Source organism: Sylvia atricapilla, chromosome 2 (genome assembly GCF_009819655.1).
Source record: "Sylvia atricapilla isolate bSylAtr1 chromosome 2, bSylAtr1.pri, whole genome shotgun sequence".
In the NCBI taxonomy this organism is placed as follows: Eukaryota; Metazoa; Chordata; class Aves; order Passeriformes; family Sylviidae; genus Sylvia; species Sylvia atricapilla.
In genome coordinates, this window is record NC_089141.1 from 112,531,022 (window position 1) to 112,557,757 (window position 26,736).

Here is a 26,736-nt window from a genome sequence, read left to right on the forward strand (position 1 = left end):
GGTCCCCGCCACAGCCGCGCTCTGGTTCCCCGCGCCGAGGGGCGAAGCGGCCGGGCTCCGCGTCCTGCCCCCGGCGGCTCCGCTCACCGCCAGCTCCGCCCGGCCCCTCCCGCCCCTCAGCGCGGCCGGGGGAGGCGGCGGGCCCCGGGGGCGGGGGTCCCGGAGCGGCCCGGGCTCGGGGCCGCCGGGCAGCGCCGGGAGGCCGCGCTCGGCCATTGGAGAGCGAGAGGAAGAGGCGCCCGGAGCCGGGGGCCAGCGCGATGGGCTGAGCCCGTCCCGACTGAAGTGACTCACCGCGGTCGGCAACGCCGCTGCCCGCCGCCTCACTCCCTGCCCGGCTCCCGCCGCTGGCGGCCGCTGCCTTGTCCCCGTCCCGCCCCGTCCCCGCTCCCCGGGAGCCCGCAGTGACCCCAGCCCCAGCCCGGTAAGTGCTTTCCCTTCGGGGCTGCCGTGCGGAGGGAGCGGACAGCGGAGCGCCGGCCGTCGGGGCGGGAGCGGCGGGGACGTGGGCGAGTGACCGATGGGGACAGTGGCCGATGGGGAGAGTGACCGATGGGGAGAGTGGCCGATGGGGAGAGTGACCGATGGGGAGAGTGGCCGATGGGGAGAGTGACCGATGGGACCAGTGACCGATGGGGAGAGTGACCGATGGGGAGAGTGACCGATGGGGAGAGTGACCAGCCGGGGACAGTGTCCGGCCGATGTGGCCAGTGACCAGCCGGGGACAGTGTCCGGCCGATGGGACCAGTGTCCAGCCGGGGACAGTGTCCGGCCGGGTGTCCCCGGACCGTGAGCAGCCCCGAGGGCTCGGCAGCCGCGCATCCTCTGCGCCAGCCCTGCCCGAGTTTCTCTAAGTTTTGAAGGGTTCTGTGTGGCTTCGGGCTGGCTGCTGGCTTTTCGGGCAGAAATGATACCGCGTTCCCCCCTCGCCATCACTTTCTCTCTCCCCCACCCCGCCTCTGGATCGTGATAGCAGCGTGGGTGCCTTTGTAATTCTTTCAGCAATTCATCATTCAGTTCACTAATAGCTTTTGAAAAAGGGGCAGCTTTTGGGCAGCTCTTGCGCGGAGGAAAACCTTCGATTACCTGCGTGGCTGAGAGCAGTCGTGGTTGGGTTTGGTACTTTTCGGAGTCAGGGATACGCGGGGTTGTTTTGGTGGCCAGATGACTTCGCCACCAAAGTTTGGAGTGCACGTAATTGTATTTACAAATTGTATTTACAAAAGCGGGAGTTGCAAGTTCTGGCTAACATAAACTCCCATTCATTGCTGCCTTTGCCGGGAGCCCGCGGTGCGAGGAAACGGCTAGTTCTTTAATGAAGTTTTTTTTTTTTTAATTATTATTTATTTGTATTCTAAGTGTGGTTCTGTGAATTAACTCCGCTCTGAAGCAAGAGTTTGGAAATTACATTCTGCCCCGTTCTGCCCATGTAATTTTGAGTCCATTAGGAAAACCAGGATAGGTCTATGAACTGCACATGGAGAAATGTCACATTCCTTTGGTTTAACCCTTTGAGCACTTCCCTGGTTTCACTGAAACAAGTGAAGCAGGGAAAGACAACTTCTCACTGGGGGATGAAATGTAAACTTCTGTTGGGATGTGTGTATCAGGGATGTGATTTCAGGCACACCTGAACTGATAGGAACATCAAGGAGAGAAATAAATTATTTGATAGTTTCCCAATTAAAAGTAAATAAGTAAAGGCATAAACAGACCAAGCCATACTTAACACGAGACAATTATATTTTTATGTTGATTGCTTGATCTATTTCTTAAAGGGCATTTATAGAAACAGAGATATGGTATATTGGAATAGCAGCAGAATAATTTTCTGTTTCATATGGGTATGTGGGCAAACAATGGCAAGTTCTTTGAAAATGTTTGTGAGAAAAAAAAATACCAGCTCCAAAAACATTTCAGGGTTTAGAGCTTTGAACAGCATCTGTCCCCACCTCCCACAATTTAGTCCCAAAGTTAAACAAATCATGCAGTACTGGATAGAGTTACATGTTACAGGAATTTTATAAATGATCTGTCAGGATAAGTCCTAGGTGTGATTAGTCGGACTTTTTGCTCCTGAGGTGTTACTCCCTTTGGATTGTCATTTCTGTAGCATTTGGTTCTTAGAGATAGATTCTAATGGACCTGTAAATATTATGCATGCTCTCCTTCTGTTGGTTGTTAAGCAGGAGTAGTGCCTGTGGGCTTCTCTCACTTTCTTTTAAATGAATTTGACCTCTTTCTAAGGCAGTGAAGAAACCGCTGTGTGTGAATCCAGTGAGGACTCGCAGTGATGGCAACCATGAGCTTAAATCCCAGATTGTTCCAGATTTGGGAGTTGTGTCTCTCATCACAAGGATGCTGGTTTGTTTGTCCTTTTCCCTCTGGAACCACCAGTTTGGATCCCGCTGTTGTCGGGGTTCCGATGACAATTCTGCCCAAGAGCCCGCCCTGTGAAGGTGTCTTCACTACCTGCTCTGCTGTGGGAAGTTTGTTTTATGTGTAAACAAACACAAAACCCTGGGAAGGCTGTGGCAGTCCCCTTGCTTTGAGCAGCACCCCGTGAGCAGAATACCTGGCTACTGATGAGGCAAATCCTTCTCCCACTGCGCTTTCTCCAGACCCCCGGTGCTTTGCTGTCACAGCGTGGGGCTCGTGGCACTGCTCTCCCTCTGCAGAGTGTTTAATTTTGAGGGCTTCACTGTGATCCCTCAACACAGCAGTTCCTCCTCCAGTGAGGATCAAAAAGCACACACACAAGAGGCTTTTGCGGTGCTGATGGCATCTCTGGTAGCCCCAAAACAAGACATTTTACATTTCCTTTCTTCTGTATTTACTAAATGCTCCAGGAGTTAGAAGCAGGTAGCAACAAAATAATTTAAAATGGTTGGGCTGGAACAAACCCTTTCACTTGAATATCCATTGCACTGGGGCTTTTTTTTTTTTCCACTATCAGGAAGCTTGCCATTTTCTTTTTAAGTGAATAGTCGTGTTTTTTTGGTTTTGGTTTTTTTTTTCAGGAAAAGGCAGCCGTAAGGGCACTCCTTTGAATCATGTGAGCAGCTCTGTGGAAATCTGTGTCCCCAACTCGAGGTGGAAGTTGTTGACAGGGGGTAAGGTGGGAAAGGGCCCTTTGGGCCTGATCCATATCAGCTGAGGTCAGCGGGGCAGGCTTAGCCCTGAGTGCCTAAAGCTGCCCGCTGGTTTTCTGTGCAGCTGGGAAGGGATGCCAGGGATTAGTGTGTGCTTTCTATGGCACTTCTATACCGTTGATTTAAAATGTTTTCGTTAAAAAAAAAAAAAAAAAAAAAAAAAAAGAAGGAAAAAAAAAAGAAGTTCACGCTGGGGCAAAGATATTTTCAGCCTGAATTATAATGTTGTTTGCCTTGGGTTGGAAGAATTACCTTTTGTGCGATAACACCACACTGGTTTTCATTATATCCACAACTGGCTGCTCTCTCACAGCCACTGGAATAGTTTTTGCTGCCCAGGGTGGTTCTGGCCGTGCCCTTTTTGACACGCAAGTTTCTCAGGAAAATCGAGCATTTTGTCCTCTTGGCTGAAGGTTTAAGTCCAAAAAATTTGTATCAATTTGTCATTTTGGAAGACAGTGGTATCTAATCTAATCTGTTTCCTTCACAGTGTAGGTAGTAAACGGGCAGTCTAAAATTACTTTGCTAAATTTAAATGTAAGTAAAAAGTAGGCAATAGGAAAAAATTAAAGGGTATATCTAAATATGGAGTTGTGGCCATATCTGTTATATTTAAACTGCATTTTAACCTCTTCTATTTATATTTAGTGGTCTGTGTATAACCTGGAGGGGTTAATTGAATTCAAGAAACAGCAATTCCACAATGAAACCCAAAGAGTTTATTCTGCTGTGGACACAGTGCATGTCCCCATTAAGCAGCGATGTATCAAAAGTAAAATGTGTGCAGAGAGGTATTTTTTACGTTGTTTGAGGGCAAAAAATGAGACTTGATCTAAAATAAGCACGAATGGATTTGCAACACGCCTGCTTTTCCCACACTGCTGTGGCAGGGGGAATCTCTTTCTGCCTTGGGTGGCACTTTGCCTTGTGTGGAGTGTGAGATTCCACCACAGCAATTATTTCCCTCAACTTACCCTCGTTCAGAAATGCCCCTTTTTCATTTAGAAAGCTGCCATGGTTAAGTGGATTGTCCTTGCACGCTGCTTGCATCAGCTGCAATTCCTCCTTGGCACAGCTTCAGTCCAACAAGAAAAAAAAAAAACCAACCCCATTATTCCAGGAACAAAATACATAGTTATTTTTTGTTTGATAATGCATCACATAAATATTAATCGTCTGCCCAAAGAAAAAAAAAACACAATAAACACATGTTTTCATTTTAGCTGGGGATACAACCAGCTTTGAAAGGGGATGGTTGAAACCCCAGAGCCTCGAGCTGTAGCCACACAACCCTGGCTCTGACCACAATTGGGTTGGGGAGTGGTTTCTGTGCACAGGTGAGGGTTTGGTTTTGCTTTGAGGCCTTCTGCGTTGATTAATTTTAATATTTAACACATGATACAACACCCAGGTGCTTGTTTAAGGGTCTTGGCAGCAGCGTTGCTTCCAACCTTCGCGGGAAGATGCCGTGCTCCGGCTTGGCCACTCGTGCATTGGTGGGATATTCCAAATCTGCTGCCTCTCTCAGGTGCTGCTCCTGCCCAACAAATACTGCCTTCAGTTGTGTTTCAAGCCTCCAGAGCTGGGATCTCCACATTCCTAATTAGCTGTTGATTGGGGAGAGCGAGGCTGGCTGGTTGGGGATGATGAGCACGGCGGCCGCCGCGCCAGCCCGGTGCAGCAAATTCCGCCTCAAAAATGTGGTTTCAATCAGCTCTGCCCAGACACCCAAATTCTGAGCTTCCTCCAGGAGGTCCCTAATGAAACAGACTTGTTTTCTTTTCACCTCGCAAAGCCACGGCAGCGGGAGGAAGGGAGGAAAGCCCTGATTGAGCTCGCCCTGGCCGCGGCGGGAGAGTGATTTGGGGTGCTGTGCAAAGGTGTTGGAGCTGTGAGGTCTGGAATTGGGGATTGGGAATGCTGCCTGTGCCCAGCACTCAGCTCCTGCTCCAAGGAGAGCTGCAGGGTTTGGGAGTTGGGGATTGGGAATGCTGCCTGTGCCCAGCACTCAGCTCCTGCCCCAAGGAGAGCAGAGCAGGTCACAGCCTTGGCTGTGGCTCTGCAGGTGTGAGTGGGTCAGGGGAAGGTTTCTTGGTTTCCCATCATCCCAAATGCATTGCCTGCTGAATTAGCATCTTTTCCTCCTGCCTTTTGTTGTCTGCTACAAGTGGTCGGTAAGGATTTGTTTCCTTTTTTTTTTTTTTGTTTTTTCTATTATGCTGTTAAAACATGCACTGATTTATCAGCTGTTCAGGTCGTTTCATTTTTCTGGTTCTAGGAGCCTTAGTGTAGGAGGAGCAGCTTTTGCTGCCCTGTAGATGACTTACAACAAAATGTTTTGTGAAATCTGAGTGATTTCTTCTTATTTTTAAGGCATGTAAGCTTCCCGCTTCCATAATTTTTACATTGAGTTGATTGTTTTATTTTTAGCTTCTCAAGTGCAGATAAACCTGGTATATTTGACCTGGTTTGACTAAAAAAAAAAAATCTTTCAACAAATCACTTATATTTTTATACTTAATAGTTGTAATGCGCACAGTGTGTGATTTTTAATGCGTTTAAATGCACCTGTAAAAATCAGGGATTTGCAAAATTGCACAGTATATCTCTTTCTGTAAATTAACCAAGAAAAAAATGGCAATCGAACAATTTTATGGTTTATATTTTTCTGTGTAAGTAGAACAGGGTTTTATACAGAAGGAAGTCTTGTAGTTACGCAGAAGGAAAGGCTTCTTAGCAAAATTCCGTTTTCTAAGGAGGCTTTGTCAGTTCTGAATAAACCCTGCAATAAATTTAAACCTGGTGGTTTAAAATTCTGTTTATAAAACGGACTGCTCTCTATAGAGTTCACAAATTACACACAAAGGATTAACTACTAAAGCAACATAAAGATGTTGCATTGCAACATGCACTGAGACTAAGCTGAAAAATCTGCTTGGAAAAGCAGCTGATCTGCAGGACTTGCAAAGCAGGCATGGGAAAAGTTCTCCATCGTTTCTCTAAAGAACTTCTGTTGCTGTTCCATTGATTGTTCTGATTGTAGTTGGTTCTTTAAAGACTTATAGAAGGGTTTGTTTCTTTTTTTTTTTTTTTTTTTTTTTTTTTTTTAACTCAGGCTTGTGGAAAAATTTGCATTAAAAACAGATTTGGAAAAGGAAAAAAAAAAATAAAGGTTTTATTACCACATTAAGAAAAGATAAAGGATTTAATATCAAATCAAGATCTAGTTTAGTCTTGGTCGATACCTTGTGCCTTTCCTTAAATTTCATTGCGTTCTCCCAGAATGTAAAGCTGGGAAGGAATTTGGGCTGGTGCTCTTCATTCCTTCGCCGCATTTATAAGTTCTCTGGTATTTTTATGTATTTATAGCAAACATTCTGTAGCAGTCTGTGTATCTCTTGCAACCGAGACAAGCCAAATCATCTGTCACCAATATGTGTGTCAACATCCTGACACCACCTTTTGTAGGCACCTCTAAGGCACCTTCATTTCAGCAGAGCAATTCATCACCCCCTTGAAACGAAGAGCTTGGAGAAACCTGAACCTGGCCTCTTCCTTCTCCCATGCAGAGAAGTCAGTTCTAAGGGATGAGACTGAAAAATGGCTTTGGGAGGGTGGGATTCACCTCACCTCGCTGTAGCCATCCAAAAATCAAGGATCTGGCTGACAGCAGTTGTGTGGATTCCAGCCTGGCCAGAGGACAGGTTGATCTTGGCAGTCTGAGACAGTGATGAGCATTTAGGAAAGACACTGAAGATGCAGAAGATGGTCCAGGAGCATGGGTAGGAATTAGGGTTGCAGGACTGGGTATTTTGGCTTTAATGTGGCTGGTTTGGAGTGCTCTGAATTCTGCACCCAGAGACAAATCCAGGCCTTCCAGCAGCTGATCTTGGGGAGACTGAAGGAAAAAATGTAAGTAAAATATAGCAGAGAGACCAGATGAATATTACAGTCTGAGTGGAAATTATTATTATTGCTTATTTATAATTTTAATTTTAAAGTTTAAAGTAAAAAATTTTACTGTTGAGCTTCCTTTTTGTTTAGAAATAGGAACGTTAGGAACAGCAACAGAAAACCCTTTTATCCTTTCTGCACTGATCTCTTAACTTCCTTTAAAAACAGAGTAAGAGAAAGTTAGCCATCATTTCTTTCAGCTTCAGAGTAAGATAGGAATGGATTAATGCTGCTGCCTTTCTCTTAGGAGTCTGTTCTGCCCATGAAGGAAATAATAACAACCATTTAAAGTGATTGATTTATTTTTTTTTTTTTTTGGCTGGTCCAACTGTATAGATGACAGCCTTGGGTCTCTACTTTGGTTGAATCTCTCTGGAGATTTCCAACTTACAAGTGTGGAAGGCTCATTTTGGACAGCCCATGAGTTTTTTACTTGTCAGGGGCAGTTTCTAGCCCCTTGATGACAGTGGTCCCTGCAAGGAGCACAGCAGAGCTGCAGCCAGACGTGCAGAGCAGCTCTGCATGCAGCCAGTGGGGAAGGATGGGTGAACTCCGAGTTTATTTGTTTGTGATTTCCATGGCAGTTCACAGGAGACAGAGTTGTAACCAAATGTGAGCCCAGGGAGCTCGGCCTGTGGTCTGTCTGCAGAGCAGGAATGTGGGATGGGGGGTTCAGGATCAGGTTGTTGAAGGATGCAGGAGCCAAGGTGCAGGGAATTTGGGCTGTCCTCCCCTCCCGAACCTCTGGCTATCACATCCCTGCGTGATGTGGCATTTGTGGCACTGGGGTGGGGGGCACTGTCCCCTCAGCCACCCACAGGAGCACATCCAGCCCTCCCTTCTGCCCATCCTGACAGGTTTTGGTCCAAGATAGGATTTGTACAACTCCCTCTTTGCTGCATTGGTTCCGCAGGACTAGAGAGGAGCGAGAAGTACTAAAAATCTATTTTGGTCACTAAAGTAAGCAGACATGACTCAGAATACTCACTGGGAACAGATCTGCTGGATGAAAAGGTGCCATTTTTTACAGAGTCACTTTTCTGACCGTGCCCTTTAAACTCTTACAAAAATAGAATCCTTTCTCTGGCACTTCTCTTGGAAGGCCGGAATGGGAGTGAGAGTGAGGACGTTTGCTGCGCTCCAGCCTCTGCTTTGGACCCAGACAAACTGTGCACGTTTTGTCAGGCAAGTGTAACATGTGTTTAACACCAGGAAGAGCAAGAAAGAAGGCATTTGAAATTCCTGGGGAGGGGATTTGTGCTTGGATAGTTTTACCGTTTTGCGGTGGAAAAGCGTGATCCCTCGTTCCTGCCTGTTACGGTTGGGCGAATTCTGGCCAGAATTTCTGGCATCCTCGTGTCCCTGCAGGAGCAGGTTGGGATCAGTGGGCTCATCTGGAGCACGGAGAGGCTCCGTATGACCACTGCCTCTGGTTCCTCTTGGGCTGAGTGGCCTCGGCTAAAAACGAGCCTGAAACCACACTGATGTAATCCGTGTTTATGGACCTGCGAGGAAACAAATCATCTCTGGCAACCAGAGCCCCAGGCTGGTTGTCCCTCACACCAGGGGCGAGTTCCCCCTGCACTGGTGAGCCCAGGGCCCCTCCAGCTCCTGGGGAGGCTGATGGAGCCCGGTCCAGATCCCCATCCCTGTGGACTCTCATCTGCATTCCATGGAAAGGATTAGCGAGGCAAATCATTTCACAAGGAGTCACTCCCGGCTAAGTAGGTGATAGTGAATTTTTGAACTCTTCTCGTCCCTCTGTCGTTTTTAATGGTTTGGTGGGAAGCTGGAGCCTGGCTGGTGCACAGAAACTCAAAACCAGTGGTGTAAGCACACCACATGTGCTCCTGGGTGTCTGACAGTCCTGTTGTTCTCCTTTGGAGCGTTGCTCTCTTGAAAAGAAAAACAACAAGCCTGTTTTAACGTATTTACCACTTCCAGTTGGTTTTACATGGAAAAAGAGCACCAACCCATAAATTCCTCTTCCTCCTCTGTTCCAGAGTAACCCGAGAAAGAGTTTGAAAACTCTGAATTTCTGTTACAGTGGATGAAATCTTGTCCTTGCTGAAGTTGGCTGAAGCTTCTCTGATGGCTTTCAAAGGGGGCAAAGCTCTTCAGCTGAAGTGTTTCTTCCTCATGATTCTGCTGGGGCTGGAAAGCCCTGGAAGTGTTCTCACTGCTGATTTTCTAAAGCCTTAATTCCCCCCCCCCGGTTACTACAGCATTTAAAGGCACCATCTTTTTCACACAGGAAACAGCCACTGTTTTTTCTGTTGATAAAATTTCCCTTGTACGAGCTCAGAGAATTTCCACTTTCTCTGTGTGGGCTCATCTTTCACGGAGGAAGGTGACATGGGTCATAAGCCTGCAGATGTCACAACTCCCTCCTGCTCCATCTCTGGCCTCCTCCCAGTCCCTTGGCAGGCAGGAGTCAGTGAAGATTTGTTGTCAAGGTCTCCTGCTTTAATTCCTTGCCGGATCCAGTAGCTTCCTCTTGCTGGGGAATCCTATTATTTTTCTGGTTTAAATCTGAAAGGCGTTTTGGATATGATGACATTTACAGCCAGAGCACATCACCTCTAATATTGTCTCCTTTTCTTGAAGCAGGTCAGGTGATCTCAGCAGGCAGGGAAAGGGAGGAAAAGCCCAGCAGGCTTTGTGGGACACACAGGATTGTCACTAACCCAGCACTGAGTGGCCCTGGGGATGTCCCTCCCTTCTCAGCCCCGTTTGTGTTGTCTGAAGGGAAACTTTCAGCTCCAGTGCAGGAGTAGGGCTGGTTTAGAAGTTTTCTGTGCTACAGAAACACAGGATCATTAAAGTTGGAAACCTCTAAAATAATCAAATCCAAACAGAATGAACCTCACCTTGTCACCCAGCCCAGAGCACTGAGTGCCATGTCCTGGCCTTCCTTGGACACCTCCAGGGACAGGGACTCCAAACCTCCCTGGACAGCTCATTCCAACACTTAGCAACACTTTCTTGAAGAAATATTCCCTGATATCCAAGCTGAGCCTCCCCTGGGCCAGCCTGAGGCCGTTCCCTCTGCTCCTGTCCCTGTGCCCTGGGAGCAGAGCCCGACCCCCCCGGCTGTCCCCTCCTGGCAGGGACTTGTGCAGAGCCACCAGCTCCCCCCTGAGCCTCCTTTTCTCCAGGCTCAGCCCCTTCCCAGCTCCCTCAGCCCCTCCTGGGGCTCCAGCCCCTTCCCCAGCTCCTGCCCTGGACACGCTCCAGCCCCTCCAGGGCTCTCCTGCAGGAGCCACAACTGGACACAGCCCTGGAGCACAGAGGGACAATCCCTGCCCTGCTCCTGCTGGACACACAATTCCTGATCCAGGGACAGAGGGAATGAATGAGGCAGTTGGCTCCTAGGTGAACTAAATGTTACTATTGTAGTGCCATAATTGCACAGGTTTTAAATTAGGTATTGACAGCAGTTGAGAGCTGGTTCTCCACTGTGCTGCTGGCAGGCGCTGAGCTGTGTACCAGCTCCTGAGGGGAGCTGGCTGTGAGAATAACTCATTAACCAGTTACTCCACGGTGCTCTTACTCCACATATGGTGTGAGGGCTGCTGGGGCTCTGGAAGACATTAAGACATGGGCTGCAAATAACAAATAACCCCACAGAGCCTGATCCCCATTCTCACACGCTGCCAGGTACGTGTCCATGTCACCCTGAGCCAGGGTGATCCTTTTCCTGGATCACCTTGGATCCAGGGTGACATGGACATCAAGGATCCCTTTCCCTCACCCTCCTGGGGTGAGCCCAGGCAGGTGAATTGTGTTCACATGAGTGGAACCTTTGCTTGGTCACATCCACGTGGGTGGAGCAAGTCCTTTGCTGTTAAGGAAGATGAATATTTGCCTCTCCTTCCACGTGCTTTTGCTGCACGGGATGGGCTGAGGGATGCTGTTTCCACATCCGTGTTTCCAGTGGTAATGAATGCCATGGGGAAGCGGTGAGCCCATTTCCTTCACAGTGGGAGGAAAAGTAGTAATTCAGGAGACCATTAAACATTAGAAATACCTCTGCGAGGTCCCTACAAAGACACACTCCATTTAGATTAAAGTCCCGTAGGGCCAATTACCTGGGAAGAACATAAGAACTTAAACAAAAGCTGAGTTAGGTATGCTGCCCACCAAGGGCTTGGAGCAAGAATGGATGCAGTGAGGAAACACTCGTGTGTGTTATGAAAGTGAGAACACTGAGAGTAGGTCTGTGTAATAACCCACTTTTACTGTTCCCCCAGGATCAGCGTGCACAGGAAATATCTGTGGCATGCTTGCTTTTCCTGGAGATGACAGCAGCCCTTTGGCAACCACTTTGTTCGATGCTTTTCAAAACCTTGGGCTGTTGTTTTATGAATGTGCTCTGATTTTTTGGCTGCCAGAGCCTTTGTGCTTGGCTTTCTTAGCCTCCCTAAAGTTGCCCATTCCCATTCCAAGCCTGGATACCTCTCTGTGAGTTCCATTATGTAGCTGTGATGAGGCCTCTGTTGTTCTCCGTGTCGCTGTTGGGATGGGGCTTGATAATTAAAAAAAAAAAAAAAAAAGGGGAAGCTAATGAAAGTCCCTTATGGTCCTTTGTGTGAAAATAATCTCTATAGCCTGTCCTCATCTGTGTGAGTGGCTCTGGAGTCCTGGAGATGGGGGGGTTAAGGCAAATAAAGTTGAAACACTTTGTTTCTGTCAGTGTTTTCTGAGAGTGGGCTGAGCATTTTGCACAAGATTACAAGGCAGAGTTTTAGATCCCAACGCTGGGATCACAGGTTAAAACCTGCCTTTGCTTCAGCTGCTAGACCCTGATTTTATTTGAGCATTTAGCTATTTGCAGTTAGACCTGAGCACCAGAGTGCACTGATCCTTCAGGCAAGGGATTTTGAGAATGAGTCAGTTTTAAGACACTGGAGCAACATGTTCCTTAAAGTGTTTACTGATGCAAATTGCTGCTCGGTCTTGAAATGGCTCCTCCCTTTAACATCATAAAAGAACTCTCTTAAGAGAAGACACAATAAACAGTCTGAGGTCTAATAAGTGAACAAGCAAGGCTGAAAGGTTTTTAAAATACTGCTTGCTTAAATAAGAGTCATTAACATTGTAACTGATAATGAGAAAAATGCTCATGCCATTAGTGGTTTACCACTTGGGTTGGGAGAGGATAAAAACAGCTCCTAAAAGAGACCGCAGACTGTCCATTTCCAGCCTCAGCGCAGGGCAAACGCTTCAGGAAAAGTACAAACCCCATAATTTAAAATAAGAATTTAGTATTTGCGTTTGGGAAGCGTGCTCCAAATGCCTTTTGAACGCAGGAGAGCGTGGTGATGTGTGAGCCCCAGCACTGGGTGTCGTTGCCTTGGTGCCACGGTGGGACATTGGCTCATCCACCTGCTGGGAGCAGCCTCTGATTTCTTTGGTGTCCCCATCTGCATTGGGAAAGCTGAATTTGCATTTTCCAGGTAGTGGCCCAGGGCTCAGTGGGCCACTCGAGGCCATCCTGGGATCCCTCTTGCAGTGGCCTTGCTGTTTCCTGCTTCAGGAGTGGGAGAGTTTTTGGGAAATGGTGAAATATCAGTCCCATCTTGGCTTGGTGGTGAGGAGAATAAAAGGTTCCAGGGCACTGCTGGCACTTGGTGGCTGAGGAGCAGTGGCAGGAGCAGTGGCGTGACCTTGTTTAACTTGACCACCTGGGACAGGTGATCTCTTCTTTAAGGATGGTTCCTTTCTTCTGCACCTCTGTTGCTTTTATCTTCTTTTCTGCCAGAGTTGGAATTAAATGCTCAATACGGTATTTCTTGTTTGGACTCGGATGTTTATTAATTCTTATCTCTATTACGGTTTCACAAACTCTGAGTTCTACAGCACTTCTAGCTAACAAAGTAAAAATGGAGCCGTATCACTCTCTTTATAAGACAATATAAGGATAAACTGTCCTATTAAGAAATGACATCTGAATTATTTTTACTTTTAACCTAATAACCAGCCACCTGTGGCCCGCAATGCGGAATTTTGTACCCATTTACAAAATATCACCCAGACCCATGAAGAAGAAGGTGAAAAAGAAGGACTGAGCCTCTGCCCTAAAACCTCCATCTTACTTTGTATATATTATTGTATTCTAAATCCTTAAACTCTGAGTTTTCCACCCTGTGATATCACACACTTCTATTCAAACTCCAGAGCCACAATCCCAGTGCTGTCACTCAATTTTTGGGAGCCTTTTCCACGGGCTCAGGTCAATGCAGTGTTTGCTTGGGGCTCAGTGCCTGTCAGCACAGAAAGCCTGGAATTCTCAGTGCCCAGGTTCCAACACATCTCTTCTTCCTCTGGGCCCTGTCTCCTGCTCAGTGTGTGGGGCTTGTGTTGACCCCAGCCAGGACTTTGACAATCACAGAACGAATGAGGTGAGTTGGAAGGGACCTTAAAGATCATCTTGTTCCAACCCCCAGGAAAACCTGGTGTTTCATCTGGGCAAAGCGAAGTTTGGGACTCAGCGTGCTGCATTCCTTGTCTTTGGTAAGGAGCTAGAAACGAGGGCAGGAGGATGTTGAAATGTGTGCTCAGACCGTCTCTGGCTGCAAATCCGACTGCCCTGGGTTTTTACTGATGCCTCCTGCAGCCCCGCTGCACCGACCACAGGCTTTGCTCTTACGTAAAAAGATGGAAAGTTCCCCCAGCTCCCCCCCACGAAAATGACTGCTGCGCCTTATTCAAGATGAGAACTCAATCAAGGCAGGAACACAGCTGGGCGAATGACAAGAGAAACAGAGCGGTGCCAGGGTGAATTTTTATGGAAATGCTCTCTGAATAGTATTTCCATGAAAAGGCAACTTGCTTGCAGATGGAGGCTGCATTGCATGAAGGAGAGTGTGTTGTACCACACCCTGAATCTGTCAAGGTCTATAAACTTTTCACATATTTTAAGTTCAGGCAACAGAGAGGCAATATTTAAGACACAAAGGTTTTCTTCTTTATGTCGGTGTAATTATGTTATCCCCAAAGGAAGAAAATCTAAGCCAGGGGAAAATAAAAAGGGAAGTTTGTAGAAGAAACATTTCAAATATAAAGTAAAGGTCAAATATAATTTGAAATAGACAGTAAATTGATCTGTGGGAAAGGACACTTTTCAGGATCATGGAAAGATCCTAATTTGACATTTCAACAGCATCCTAGAGATAGCAATGATAGGTCTTTGTCAGGGGGTGTGGTGGTCCTTTTTGTGGAGGAGCATAAATTACTTAAAAACTGCAAAACTTTACTCTGTTGATGGTAATGGCACTTTTATTTTTCACATCACCAGGAGAAAAAAAAAAAAGAAAAAAAAAGAAGAAGAACTGTATAAAAAGCAATAAATAAAGGATGGTTGATTGGTTGATATTCAAAAGGTCAGAAGGGGGAAAAAAACTGAGCCCAATCTTGAAATTGCCACACTTAGATTTACTTAAATATCTTTTTTTTTTTTTTGAGTTGTTGTAGCCTTCCCAGTGGGTTGGTTTCCAAACTGCCTGACTGATTTCACTGCAGACTTAGTGACTATCAGCAAAGCTTCTCCAAAAGATGATTTTTGAAATGAGTTAATTTTCCACTGTTTCTGGGACTTTTTCATGTCATACCAATCAAGTTTAAAATGTGCTGAGAGAGAACTTCTTGAGACAGCCTTGAAACTTTTTTCAGCCTTTTCCTGCGTGTTGATCTCTGAAATAAATGGGAATGCGTCTTTTAATTTATGATAGCTTATAACATGATGTCAGGGCTGTTGTAAGAATAATAATCAAGGATTGTTACACTGACTCGATTGTTTACATTTCCTTTTGGCATTGCCAGTGGTAAGCCAGAGGTAATAACACTAAACATACTCCTCTGTCATCCTCTCAAAACTTGTCACCACGGAAGAGAAGATGACTGTGCACGTGTTTTAAAGCTGAAGGCATTGGTCAAATGCCATAATGGCTTCATAAAAGTCTGCAGTGGAGATCCCATTACAAGGAAAGCTTTTGGAATGGGTAGGCCTTGGCTCCAGGAGTTGGGAGTGGAGATGAGTGACGGCCATTCTCTAAACCGCTGGATTTGAGAGATGGGAAAAACAAACGGTAAAGGAATCTCAGCAGGGGATTGTGGATTTGCTGGTGGCACTGCAGAGTCAGGACATGGGCTCTCGAAGGGCTTGGTGGGGCTATTGCTCCCTCATTCTGATGTCAGTCTGTTCCCTGCATCCCAGCCAGCTACTTAGTTGGGGATCCGTGGTTTTTAAAGAATTTACAGTGAAATGACCAGGAATCACCTGCCAGCAGCACGTGGGAGCTCATCCCCATCACTCAGTGACAGTGGGACCTGTCCTTGCTCCTCTCTCTCTGAACCCCCCCAAACCCATCTAATAAACACAATAAGCCAGGGAAAGGCATCAGTAGCAAGTGCTGGCAGGGGTGGAACACGCCTGGGGATGGAGCAGGGGATCCTGTTACCCCCCTGTCCAGCTGCACAGCCTTCCAGCCTGCAGAGAATGGATGGTAACCCTTTCAAAGCTCTCCTGGAGAGCACAGGAAGGCAAGGAGGTGTTTCTGACATCCCTGGGGTTTGGCTTTCAAAGGTTTGTGTCGGCACAGAGGGGCCACAAGGGAAGCCCAAATGGCTCAGCAGATCTTGGGGTTGGCAGTGGCTGTCTCAGGATGGTTCAATCTGCCACAGGCAGTGAAGTGTTGGGGCTGTGCTTTCGTGCCCTCACAGCTTTGATTTCCAGCCTGCTCTTCATCATCTCTCATGTCCTTACAGGCACATCTCGCTACAGGAAGCAATTCACTTCTCCTAAAAAAGAAGAAAAATCAGTTTGCATCAATTCACGGCTGCCTCTTGTCTCTGCTGAAGCCCCACACACCCACAGACGTTGTCATGCACCACTTGCTTTCCACGAGAAAAGGGGATATTACATCTCCAGGTTATTTCCCCAGCGCTTTTTATTGTTCAGCCCACTACAGGAAGGGTTCAGGGAGTAGATCCAGAAAGATGTTTTTGTTCCCCCACCATGGGTTTCAGTCCCAAGACTGCCAATTAAATTATCCCATAAATCCTCCATTATAGGTAGTAAAACCTAATTTTAGATTTCCTGCCCGCTCTAGTGTCCTGCCTGATTGCTACCAGTTGGAGAGAGGCTCAACCTGTTAAGCAGACAATTGCAGTGAGTTGGCTGTTTCTTTCTGTGCCACATGTGGAGAACTTTTTAATATCTGGCATTTGGTCATAATTCTCCCTGGTTATTTTCTACCTTTTAGTAGTTGGAGGTTTTTTGTTGAGTTGGTTTTTTTGTTTTTCAGGTCTTTTTTATGGGCGGGTTGAAAAACAGACATCTGCAATTTATTCTTTTGTCAAAATGTTTGTGAGAGAAAAGCTTGCCATGCTGTGGATAAGGAACAATGTTGTTCTGACTTCACCACTAAAACATTCATAGTTTAAAATCAGTTTTTATATAATGCTATTTAGAAGCGCTGTCAATAGAGTTAACACACTTCTGTTTAATCTGAAAATGTCTCAGATTATCTGAATATTCTTTAATTCTTGTTCAAATACAAATATATTATTTTGCTGCAGTGCTGATTTTCTCGAGGGCAACTTCTGCTGATCATATTCTTATGAAAGAACATTTATTTTAAATACAGTCTTACTAAATATTCCTGTTTTGCTCTGAATATGAATTACCTCTCTGCTTGGTATTTTTCTTCCCAAGATTTACTGAGGGCAATAGATAACAGATACATTTGTCACAAAAAGTGAGTTCATCATGTGAATAAGGTGTAGGTGCCTTGGTCTTTGGACAGAGAGCTATTTCTGTTTGAATATCCCTTTTTCACTGAGACTGAAATAGATTCAAGAATCTTTGAGGAAAACTGGAGCCTAAACCACTATGAGAAATTAATATTTTCTTTGTTTCTTTGCTAGACTTCTTGTTAACCTGGCAAAATTCCTGGCCAAATCACAGATTTGGATACTGTAGAGGCACCTGCAGATATCTTGTACCTCCACAAAGCACTGCCTGTATTTCCTATTTGGATAAATTGGTGATATTTTAATAACTGTGTGTCAAACCAGGAAGGTGTGTGACAGTCAGGAAGGGACTTTTCCATCTCCGGTGCAGGGTGACAAGAAGATTAATTCAAGATACTGGGTGTGTATAATCTTAGAGGTACTTGCAAAAGGGGAAAGTACTGCTAAGAGACATCCCATAGAAGGAGCAAATGCTGCTTCTCATGGAATCATGGAATGGTTGGGTTGGAAGGGATCTGAAAAATCCTCCAATTCTACCCTTTGCCAGGGCAGGACACCTTCCACTATCCCAGATTTCTCCAACCCCAGTGTCCAGCCTGGCCTTGGGCACTGGCAGGGATCCAGGGGCAGCCACAACAAATCTGAGAATTCTATTCCAGGGCTTGCCCACCCTCCCAGAGAAGGATTTTTTCCTGATATCCAAACTAACCCTACTCTCTGTCAGCTTGAAGCCATTAATGCCATCTCACACTAAAGTAACACAGAGGCTGCACCAGGAATTCACTTGAGATCCAGCTTTATTGAACTGCCAGCCTTAGAATCATGGGATAATTAAGGCTGGATAAAACCTCCAAGATCAAGTCCAGCTGCTCACCCAGCACCACTAAACCAAGTGCCACATCCACCACCTTGCTGAGCACTTCCAGGGATGGTTGTTCCACCATCTTTTTCCCATGCCTGACCACCTTTTCAGGGAAGAATTTTATTTCCTAACATCCAGTTTAAACCTTTGCTGGTGCAACTTGAGGCCTTTTTCTCTTTTCCTGCTTTAGCTCCTTGCCTTGCCCAGGTAAACTTGAGCTGGACCTGCTGGTGACAGCCCCAGCACGTGGTGGTGATGCTTAGAGGGTGGCAGGAACTTGTCCCTTTAGGAAGTGTCTGTCCTTGCTGATGGGCAGGACTGTGGGCACAGAAAGGAATTTAGGGATTTATTCAGGTGGGCAAATCCGTGTTTTTTAGTGATCCCAGCCCGTGGTTTGTGAGCTGCAAAAGGAATCAGCCCATTCCAGCACTGCTGTCCTTTGTGGGTTCTGTGATGTGCTGCTTTTTAGCTTTCCCCTCAGCAGGGCAGCATCTCTATTTCCCTGCTTCAACCAGCTTTTTGCTCCCCTCAGTCTTGATGGAATACAATGTTTTCAAGTCTATTAAACCCCGTTAAATTCGGGCAAAAGCAGGCAGCGATTCCTAAGCTGATGGAAGAAGAGGTCAAGGAACACTCCTTTGTGCTCAGTGTGGTATCTCAAATCTCATTCCTTGAAGAATGAGGCTAAAAATGGAACCCTTGTGGTCTCCTTGCTAAAGGGATCTTCTCCACCTCGCTTTGTTTACTGTACTGTGGCTCAGTGTGGGGAGATTATCATTCCTTGAGTGGTGCCTGAAGCGCTGTATAAAAAATAAAACATACACAAAGCTAACAGAGAATAGAAGAAAGGAATTTAGTGCCTCCCAGTCACAGCACTCCGTGCCTTTAATGGCTGATGAAATATTGCATGCATGTTTTCAGTTGTATTATTTGTCCAGATTAGGAACCTGGAAATATGAGGAATGATCACATCAGTGCTCAGGATGGAGAACAGGCAGAAAGTAGGAAATAATCTATATTTTCTGTACAAGTTTAGTGCAGGAGTGACAGGCAGGGCCTTTTGGGGTACAGAGCTCTGGGAAATGCTGCTGAGTTACTTGGATGTAGTTGACTTTAGAAATCAGCAGAATTGTGCTGAATAATCGAAATTTCAGATCCCCAAAGACAGTGCCTATAAAAGAAGCCTTGAAATGTAATCCCAGTGACTTTAATGATTGTTTGTTTCACTCTAAATTTCTTAATTTAGGCGCAGCAAGAGCTGTAGGATCATAGAATAGTTTGGGTTGGAAGGAACCTTGTAGACTATCTCATACAACCCTCTGCCATGGGCAGGTACACCTCCCACTGTCCCAGGCTGCTCCAACCCCAGTGTCCAACCTGGCCTTGGGCACTGCCAGGGATCCAGGGGCAGCCACAGCAAATCTGGGCACCCTGTGCCAGGGTCTGCTCACCCTGCCAGGGAGGAATTTCTTCCACATACCTAACCAAAAATTCCCCTCTGTCATTTGGAACCCATTCCCCTTTGTCCTGTCCCTCCAGTTCCTGATGAATTGTCTCTCTCCAGCTTCCCTGTAGCCCCTTCAGATTCTGGAGGTTGCTCTGAGGTCTCCACACAACCTTCTCTTCTCCGGGCTGACCAGCCCCAACTTTCCCATTCTCTCTCTATAGGGAAGGTGCTCCTTATCAACCCCTTATCAACCTCCTGGCCCTTCTTGGGATCTGCTCCAACAGTTCCATGTCTTTATGAAGGACATTAAGAATGACCCTTCTAATGAAAGACGTGGAAAAAATGAGCACAATTTGATACCCGTCCCAGTAAGGCTGAGAGTTCTGCGCTGATTGATTGCACTGGGCACTTTTGTACTTATCTCATTTAAAAATATTTGCTTTTTACCCCGAGCTGAGAATTTTGCTGAATATCCAATATCTTGCACGGGAACGCTCTTAATTCCAGGTATCCGGCTTCAGAATTTGAACAAGGCTTGTGTCAAGCCTGTGCTGTCTTGAATATGCTACTGTTACCAGAAAAAACGTCTCTCTGGTATGCTAAAGAACAGGGGACGTGCTGGGGTTTGCAATTTTAGCATTACAGATTCTTTATTATTAATAGATTAGCGGGGATTTTTCCAAAGACTCCTATGAGTCAGAAGAGTTCCTGTTACTAAATTTCATATATTCATTTATTTATACAACTATACACGAGGTCTTATGGTCTTTTCAGCCTCGAAAGAGCCAATGTACTGTACGTGTAAATGCAGTTTATTGAGTCCTGGAAATCATAAATATCTCCTTTAACATCTGATTTTTCTTGAAGTATGTGCATTGAAAGAAGTGTCTCAGCATTAGGAAAGAAGAGGCATTTGCTGCTCTTTTGGACAACCTGTGTATTCATACCCAGAGCAAAACTTTGGCAGAGAGTGGTTAGAATTAAACTGTCACCACCAGGCCAATTTTACTTTATATTCTGTGAGGTTATATGAGTTTTATAGGTTCATTTATTTTCCTGATTAACAGCCCAGTCCTGCTCCTGACAGCGTCTCCCATTTTTTTTTTTTTTTTTCATTCCTGTGGCTTCCCCAAGACGAGCAGAAGAGATAAAGTCTTGGGCAGAGGGAAATGTGAGGAGAGGAATTTTCAAGGGAGGAAATTCGCTCTCCCAATGTAAATTTGTCTGGACTTTGTGACAACGTTTTGGGTTTGTACCATGGAGAAATTATCCAGACTGGTCCCAGCAATGCAAGACCTCAGTGTACAAAGGAGCCAGCTCCTGACAGTGCCTCGTGGAGCCTCTGCCATGCTGGTGAATCATGGAATTATGGAATGGTTTGGGTTGGAAGGACCATTCTGTTCCACACCTCTGCCAAGGCAAGGGACACCTTGACTAGAACATTGGCTCAGAGCCTCATGCAACCTGTCCTTCAAAAAAATCAGTATAATACTGATATTATCTTTGTGTTTCCTTGCTATCTCACCACTACTGGTAGTGGAATAACTGGTAGATAGTGTTTTCTTGGAAACTAAAGCCAATCAGAGAATGCCTCTATTTTATTTCCTTCAACAATAATAAAAAAAATGGAGAGAATTGGAAACATTTCCAAGAATTGAGCGACTGTAATAGAGTGTTCTCAACAAAATGATAGGCTGTGGTTTCATTTCCCAGAAATGAAAGTGGTGCATCAAGACATATGCAGGTGATGGTGATAAAGTTGAGGAGAATTGTACCATAAAAGTGCAAAATGCAATGACACACAAAAAAAAAAAAAAAATCTGATGAAAAAATATTTTGTGTTAAAATGATCAACTAACCTGGGCCTGCCATAAAATATTCCAAGATAAGAGAGGATTAAAAGGTCATAGGGGTCATAAAAACCTTTGGGCAACCTGAGTATCCCAGACTGTGTGTGCTGCTGTTACTTTATTCCCAAGGCTCCTGTAAAGTGAAGAAATATCCTGGCACAAATTAGGATATTAGTTATCCTCCTTGACCTTCTGACATAACAGACAATGTCTTATTCTGCTTTTCCTTTGCCATTATCTCTTCTTCTTTCCTGTGGAAAGCAACATCTTCTCAGAAACAAGCTGTGTCCTTGCCTGTACATTCCCTCATATATATTGTGCTTTTTTCTTTTATTTTCCCTTTACCTGATGACTGTGTTAGAGGCAGCCTGTGTCCTGAGGGAATGTTAGATGAGCAGGGAATCTGGCTATGAAATTACTCCCAGAGTGATTTTTTTTTTCCCCCCAGTGATTATGGAAAATAACACCTTTGCATGGTGGGTGCACTGTTCAGCTGCTAACTTCTATGAGTGTGTGCAGGAAGAGCTTTTTGGAAGAGCCCATCACCTGGGCTGGCTTCCAACAAGCTTCTGGTACCCCAGGACTTGCTTTAAACCTGTAATTCTGAATACTCTGACACCCAGTTACCACAAGTGTCCCATTTTTCCATAGTTCAGATGAGAAGGGGGAGTATTTACAAGTGGTGGGAAATTCTTTTTAAGGAGTTCTTGCTCTAAAGCCCAAATTATTATTTTTAAATCCTTTTCATTTGTTTCACAGACGCTGTGGGTATCCATAATTGTGCTTTAAAACACTTAGAGTAGTAGGGGTTTTTTTGGTTTTTTAAATAAAATCTGAAGTCATAAGGTGGAAAAGTCTGTAGCTCCATGGTGGAATATGTAGGAAACAGGATGTGTCCATGCTGGTCCCTGCCAGGATTTTAACATCATCTGCTCCCATCTTGCTCACTTCTGATTTCAGAGAATGGGAGTGTGCTTGTGTTTTTTAGGCAAATATCTTTGATTGGATTGTCCTGCCTCAAAGCCAAACTCCAGAAAGAATTCCTGGGACTCCACAGGAGTGATCCCACTGCTTGCAATGGAAGATTTGCTGTTTATCCCCATGGAAGGGGTTTTAAGCTAAGGCAATGCAAACCAAGCTGCAGAACAATTGCAGCTCCCAAGGAACTTTAATGTTGAGGCCAGTGCCCATTTTCAGCCTCAGTGTGAGGAACAGGAGGCATCAATTAAATTAATTTTACACAGTTAGGGCTGAAAGTTCACGTGCAGACCCTTCCTCTAACTAACGTGACTGGAGAGGAGAAATTGTGTACTTTGTGGCTATACATTAAATATTTATCTCCTTAAATGCCCCTTCATCTTTTCTTTATATTCCATGGCAAGAATTCCACGGGGAAGAGAGGTTTCTAGATTAGGGAGAGAAGTTGCTCAAATGCAGCTCTGAAGATGCTTGATCCAAGCTGGGGATTTGGTTACTGTTTTGGAATTCTTTTCCCTCCCATTTAGTAGCTGTGATCCTGGCAGGGACGTGGGCTTTTGTGGCAGATGGTTGTTATACACACTGAAAGGACTCTATACTTCCAATATGCTCCATAAGCCATTAAAGGCTGTAAAAAGCCTGGCTGACTTTATAGTTTGCATCCTGCCATTAGAGTTCCCCTCTGAAGTCTGTCAGAGGGATGTAATTCCACTCTAATTAAAGCTATTCCCCTTCCCCGAATGTGAAGCCCGCCTAATTAATGACTAATTGTTTGACAAATATAAACGAGGCCTGATTGTTCCTTACCCCCTGACTACATGCCCTGCTTACCCCCAAAACTGCTGTGTAAAGGGGTTTTTGTCTCCATTAAACTCCCTCTGTAGCCAGTGGAAAAGGGAAGAGATTTGGAGCATGTTATTTTTTCCCTCCATGGAGAGCATGGTCTCCCTCAAGGGGGGATTTTTGTGAGTCCCCAGCTGCCCTCCAGACCTCAGAAATGGGATGAAGATTGTCAAAATCTTTGTGGGGTTGATGATCCCACAGGTTTTGTGCAGTTCTGGAAACACCAGCTCCTCTCCTCCTGCCTTTCTGCGAGGAGAGGGACAGGGATGTTGGGAGCAGCTGCTTGAGGCCAGATGGAATTAATGATATTAATCTGTAATACCTGAGTAATACCTGAGTAATAGCTGAGACTGAGCCAGGAACCTGCTCAAGGGGCTCTGCGAGGTGTGAGCTGCTTGAAGGTGAAGCACACGAATTATGCGCAATTTTAGAGTGGAAACACTTTAAAAGTGAACTTCCAAGTTGTTTTTTTACAAAATTATGTCACATTGCAGCTGCAATTACCAGACAGCGAGTGGAAGTGACAGTACTGATTTGTTCTTCTCATCCCAGCTCTATTTCATTAGCACAAGGAGAAGTCAAAGCTTGGAGGGGTGACAGTAATTTACTTTTTTATTTCTACTGGGAAGGCAGAGTCACTGCTGTTGGAGACTGGGGATTGACATTTATACACACTAGAATATTAAAAAATGGAAGAAATTTGATTTGCATTTAAAGGGAATTTTTTTTTGTTTTTTGCATCACTATGTTAAATTTTTTGAACTTGGAGCTTGCTTTGTTCCTTCTCTTCTTTTAGGGGTACATTTGTTTAAGGAACAGCAAGACTGATTTTACAGAAAACATAAACCTTAATCTACATGCTAACATGCCTAATAAAAGGTGCTTAACACTGACATACCTGAGTTTTTCTAATAGTTAATAACTTCTGGCAGCCCAAAATGAAGGCTTAAAGCTGCACCAGGGCTGTGGATCCTGCTAAAGCTGTGAGCATACATGACATGTCAAGTCAGTGGTTTGAAGGACTGATGAGGCCACCATGGCCAAATGCCAATTTGTTTTTAATGTACTGGTGGATGGCAAAAAGGTATTTTAACATATAGTCAGTACAAGATTTCTAAAATGCCTGTTTGGCCCTCAGAAATAAAACACAGCCTAAGTACCTATTTTAATGGTTCATATACTCTTGAAATAATGCCTTCACTTGGAACACCCCACACATGTGCAGATATGCCCACAGAGAGGGACATTAAATCTCTTTTTTAACTGAACCAAATTGCTACAACAGTCAGGGAGTAGCCAGTGTAGCACTGAGGATAGAGGTCAAAAGCATGAATGAAAAAAGTCCAAAGTTAGAATGGACAGAATTCCATTCTGACCAGAATAGACAAAAAAAAAAAAAAAAAAAAAAAAAAAAAAGACTATTATTACCATCCGTGGCTATGTAATGGGAAGGTGCAGAGAAGAACAGAGCTCCTCTTGTCTCAGAGGAGTGCAGCAAAGTCCAAAGAGTTGCACTTTATTCTTATTCCTAGTCACAGTTTCCACTGTTGCAAGTTAAAAACCAGATTTTTTAAGGGTGGCCAAAACTGGAACAGGTGCCCAGAGCAGTGGTGTAATTCATAGAATCCTCATAGAATGGTTTGGGTTGGAAGAGACCTTAAAAAATCATCCATTGCCACTCCCTGCCATGGCAGGGACACCTCCCACTGTCCCAGGCTGCTCCAAACCCAGTGTCCAACCTGGCCTTGGGCACTGCCAGGGATCCAGGGGCAGCCACAGCAAATCTGGGAATTCCATCGAGCCCCTCCTCACCCTCTCAGACGGGAGTTTCTTCCTAATTACACATCTAACCCTCCTGTCTGTCAGCTTGAAGCCATTCCCCCTCGTTCTGTCACTACTGTTGTTGTTGGAACTGGTCAGAATGAGCACAGAAGGAATTTGGAATTAAAAAAAAATGCTGAATTATTTTTGGGTGAAACATTTTTCAGCCCTCGTGGTGTGTGGGGATGGGAGTGAGATCTGGAAATTGAGAACGTTTTAGACATCAGAAGTGGAAAAAAAAAAAACAAAGAGCAGGTCCTAGGTAATGATGGGAACTGGGGAAATGTCCTTTCTAGGTATAGTGGGAGCTGGAGCATTATCCAAGTGAGGGCAACAGGATAAAAGAATGGCAATTATTTGTAGTATTAAAACATACTGATTGATCTTACAGTTGCATCTTTGGGGAAGAGGGGCAGAAACACAACAACAACAACAAAAAAAAAAGCATGGAAGTACATAAAAATTTATTCTAAACTCCAACTCTGCGGTCAGGTTTAGAACCACCATAAAATCTCAACATTATTAGGTGCCTATGTCTCATAATTTTTTAGTAGGAGAACATGAGATTGGATCTGTTGCTTTGGAGGGAGAGAACAAAGGAAACGTGTTGATTATGAAGGTTCTGGAAGAATTGAAACAGTTTCAGGTTGGGTCTGTGGTGACAAGGAATCCAATAAATGGCTGGACGAAAAGGAAGAGTGGATGGTCAGCTTGGGGTACAGTGTCTTATATTCCTGTGGTAAAATTCCCATGCAGCATCACCACCCTCAAATACCATCCAAATACATCAGTTTTCATGGGGCAAGGCATTATTTGGGATTTTTCCCCTGCTAAAGGAATAATTGGAATTATTCCTGCCTCTAAAACATCCCTCTGTTTCCTCCAGTCCTTAGCAATTAGTGATTTTCTGCAGCAGAACTCCTGGCTGGAAGAATTGCTGCTTCCTTCCAGGCATGAACCCCTTCAGAAGTGGGTGAAACACATGCAGTGGTTGGAGTTTGATCCTTAGTGGCTGAAATCTGTGCTAGTTTTGCTCCTTGAGAAGCAATGGGATGGAGCCCTGTGCCTGTGGGGTGTTTTTGTGAGCCCTCGTGGAAGGCACAACAATAAATGGAGCAAGATGATAAACTCTGGCCCTGTTCCTGCAGCAATGGATCAGCCCATCTGCAGGCCTTATGTCAATAAAAACAACTAATTACAGAATAACTAAATATAAAAGGCCCCACTGCTTAAGGAAAACCCTGCTGTATCCCATTCCTGAGCTTCTTATTACAGCTACGGAAAGTCTGGATAGTATTTGTGCCATTCAACCTGATTTTGAGTTCAGGCTAAGCAAGAAGAAAACTGCAGCCTTTTCCTTGTGAAGTTCTATTCATTCTTGCACAGAGAAGTTGGAGAAGATGTGGATATTCCATTCCTGGAAGTGTCCAAGGCCAGGCTGGACAGGGCTTGGAGCACCCTGGGATAGTGGATGGTGTCCCCATGGCAGGGGGTGGAATTGGATTTGGTCCTTCCAACCCAAACCATTCTGGGATTCTGTGATGATTCCATGTCTTTAGACATTACAATTATTCCCATTTCTTTTGGGAAAACTGCTTCCAAAGTGGTTGCATCTGTATCCCTTCTCCCTGCTGGTTCTGCTGAAAAAGGGGGACTGAAACCTGCCTTAACCCTGGAATCACTTTTCTCCTCCAGCTGGAAATAAAACACATAGTAATTATAGTTAATAAAATAGTTAATATTTCTTTTTCACTTATCCACATGCAAAACCCTCTGTGCTGTCTTTGCTGCAGTTTTGGGGTTTTTTTTGCCTGCTGTGAATTCAGGTTTGGTGAACTAAAAACGTTCCTCTTCCTTCTGTTTTTAGTGTGTGAGGAGGAGCACAGGCATTTCCCTTGCCATATATATAGCAATAATGAGGGTTTTTTTCCATGTGAAATTTGTTTCTTTGAATTTCTAAGTCAAACTTGCATTTTTGCTTAAAAACTTGCTTTGCATGTTCCGTAACATATTATAAATTTAATACTACCGCTTTACACTCACTATGAGCAAAGATATTTAGATCCCTAAAAT

General features: G+C 45.0%; 1 protein-coding gene across 2 annotated transcripts in view; it reads left to right on the forward strand.

Moving 5' to 3' along the window:
- The first annotated feature begins 367 nt into the window (after positions 1–367).
- ERG (ETS transcription factor ERG) overlaps positions 368–26,736 on the forward strand; it is a 142,559-nt gene continuing 116,190 nt past the window's right edge. For both annotated transcript variants that reach the window (XM_066314173.1, XM_066314176.1), the window contains exon 1: positions 368–424. The gene's annotated coding sequence lies outside the window, so the exon portion shown is untranslated. The remainder of the gene's footprint in view (positions 425–26,736) is intronic.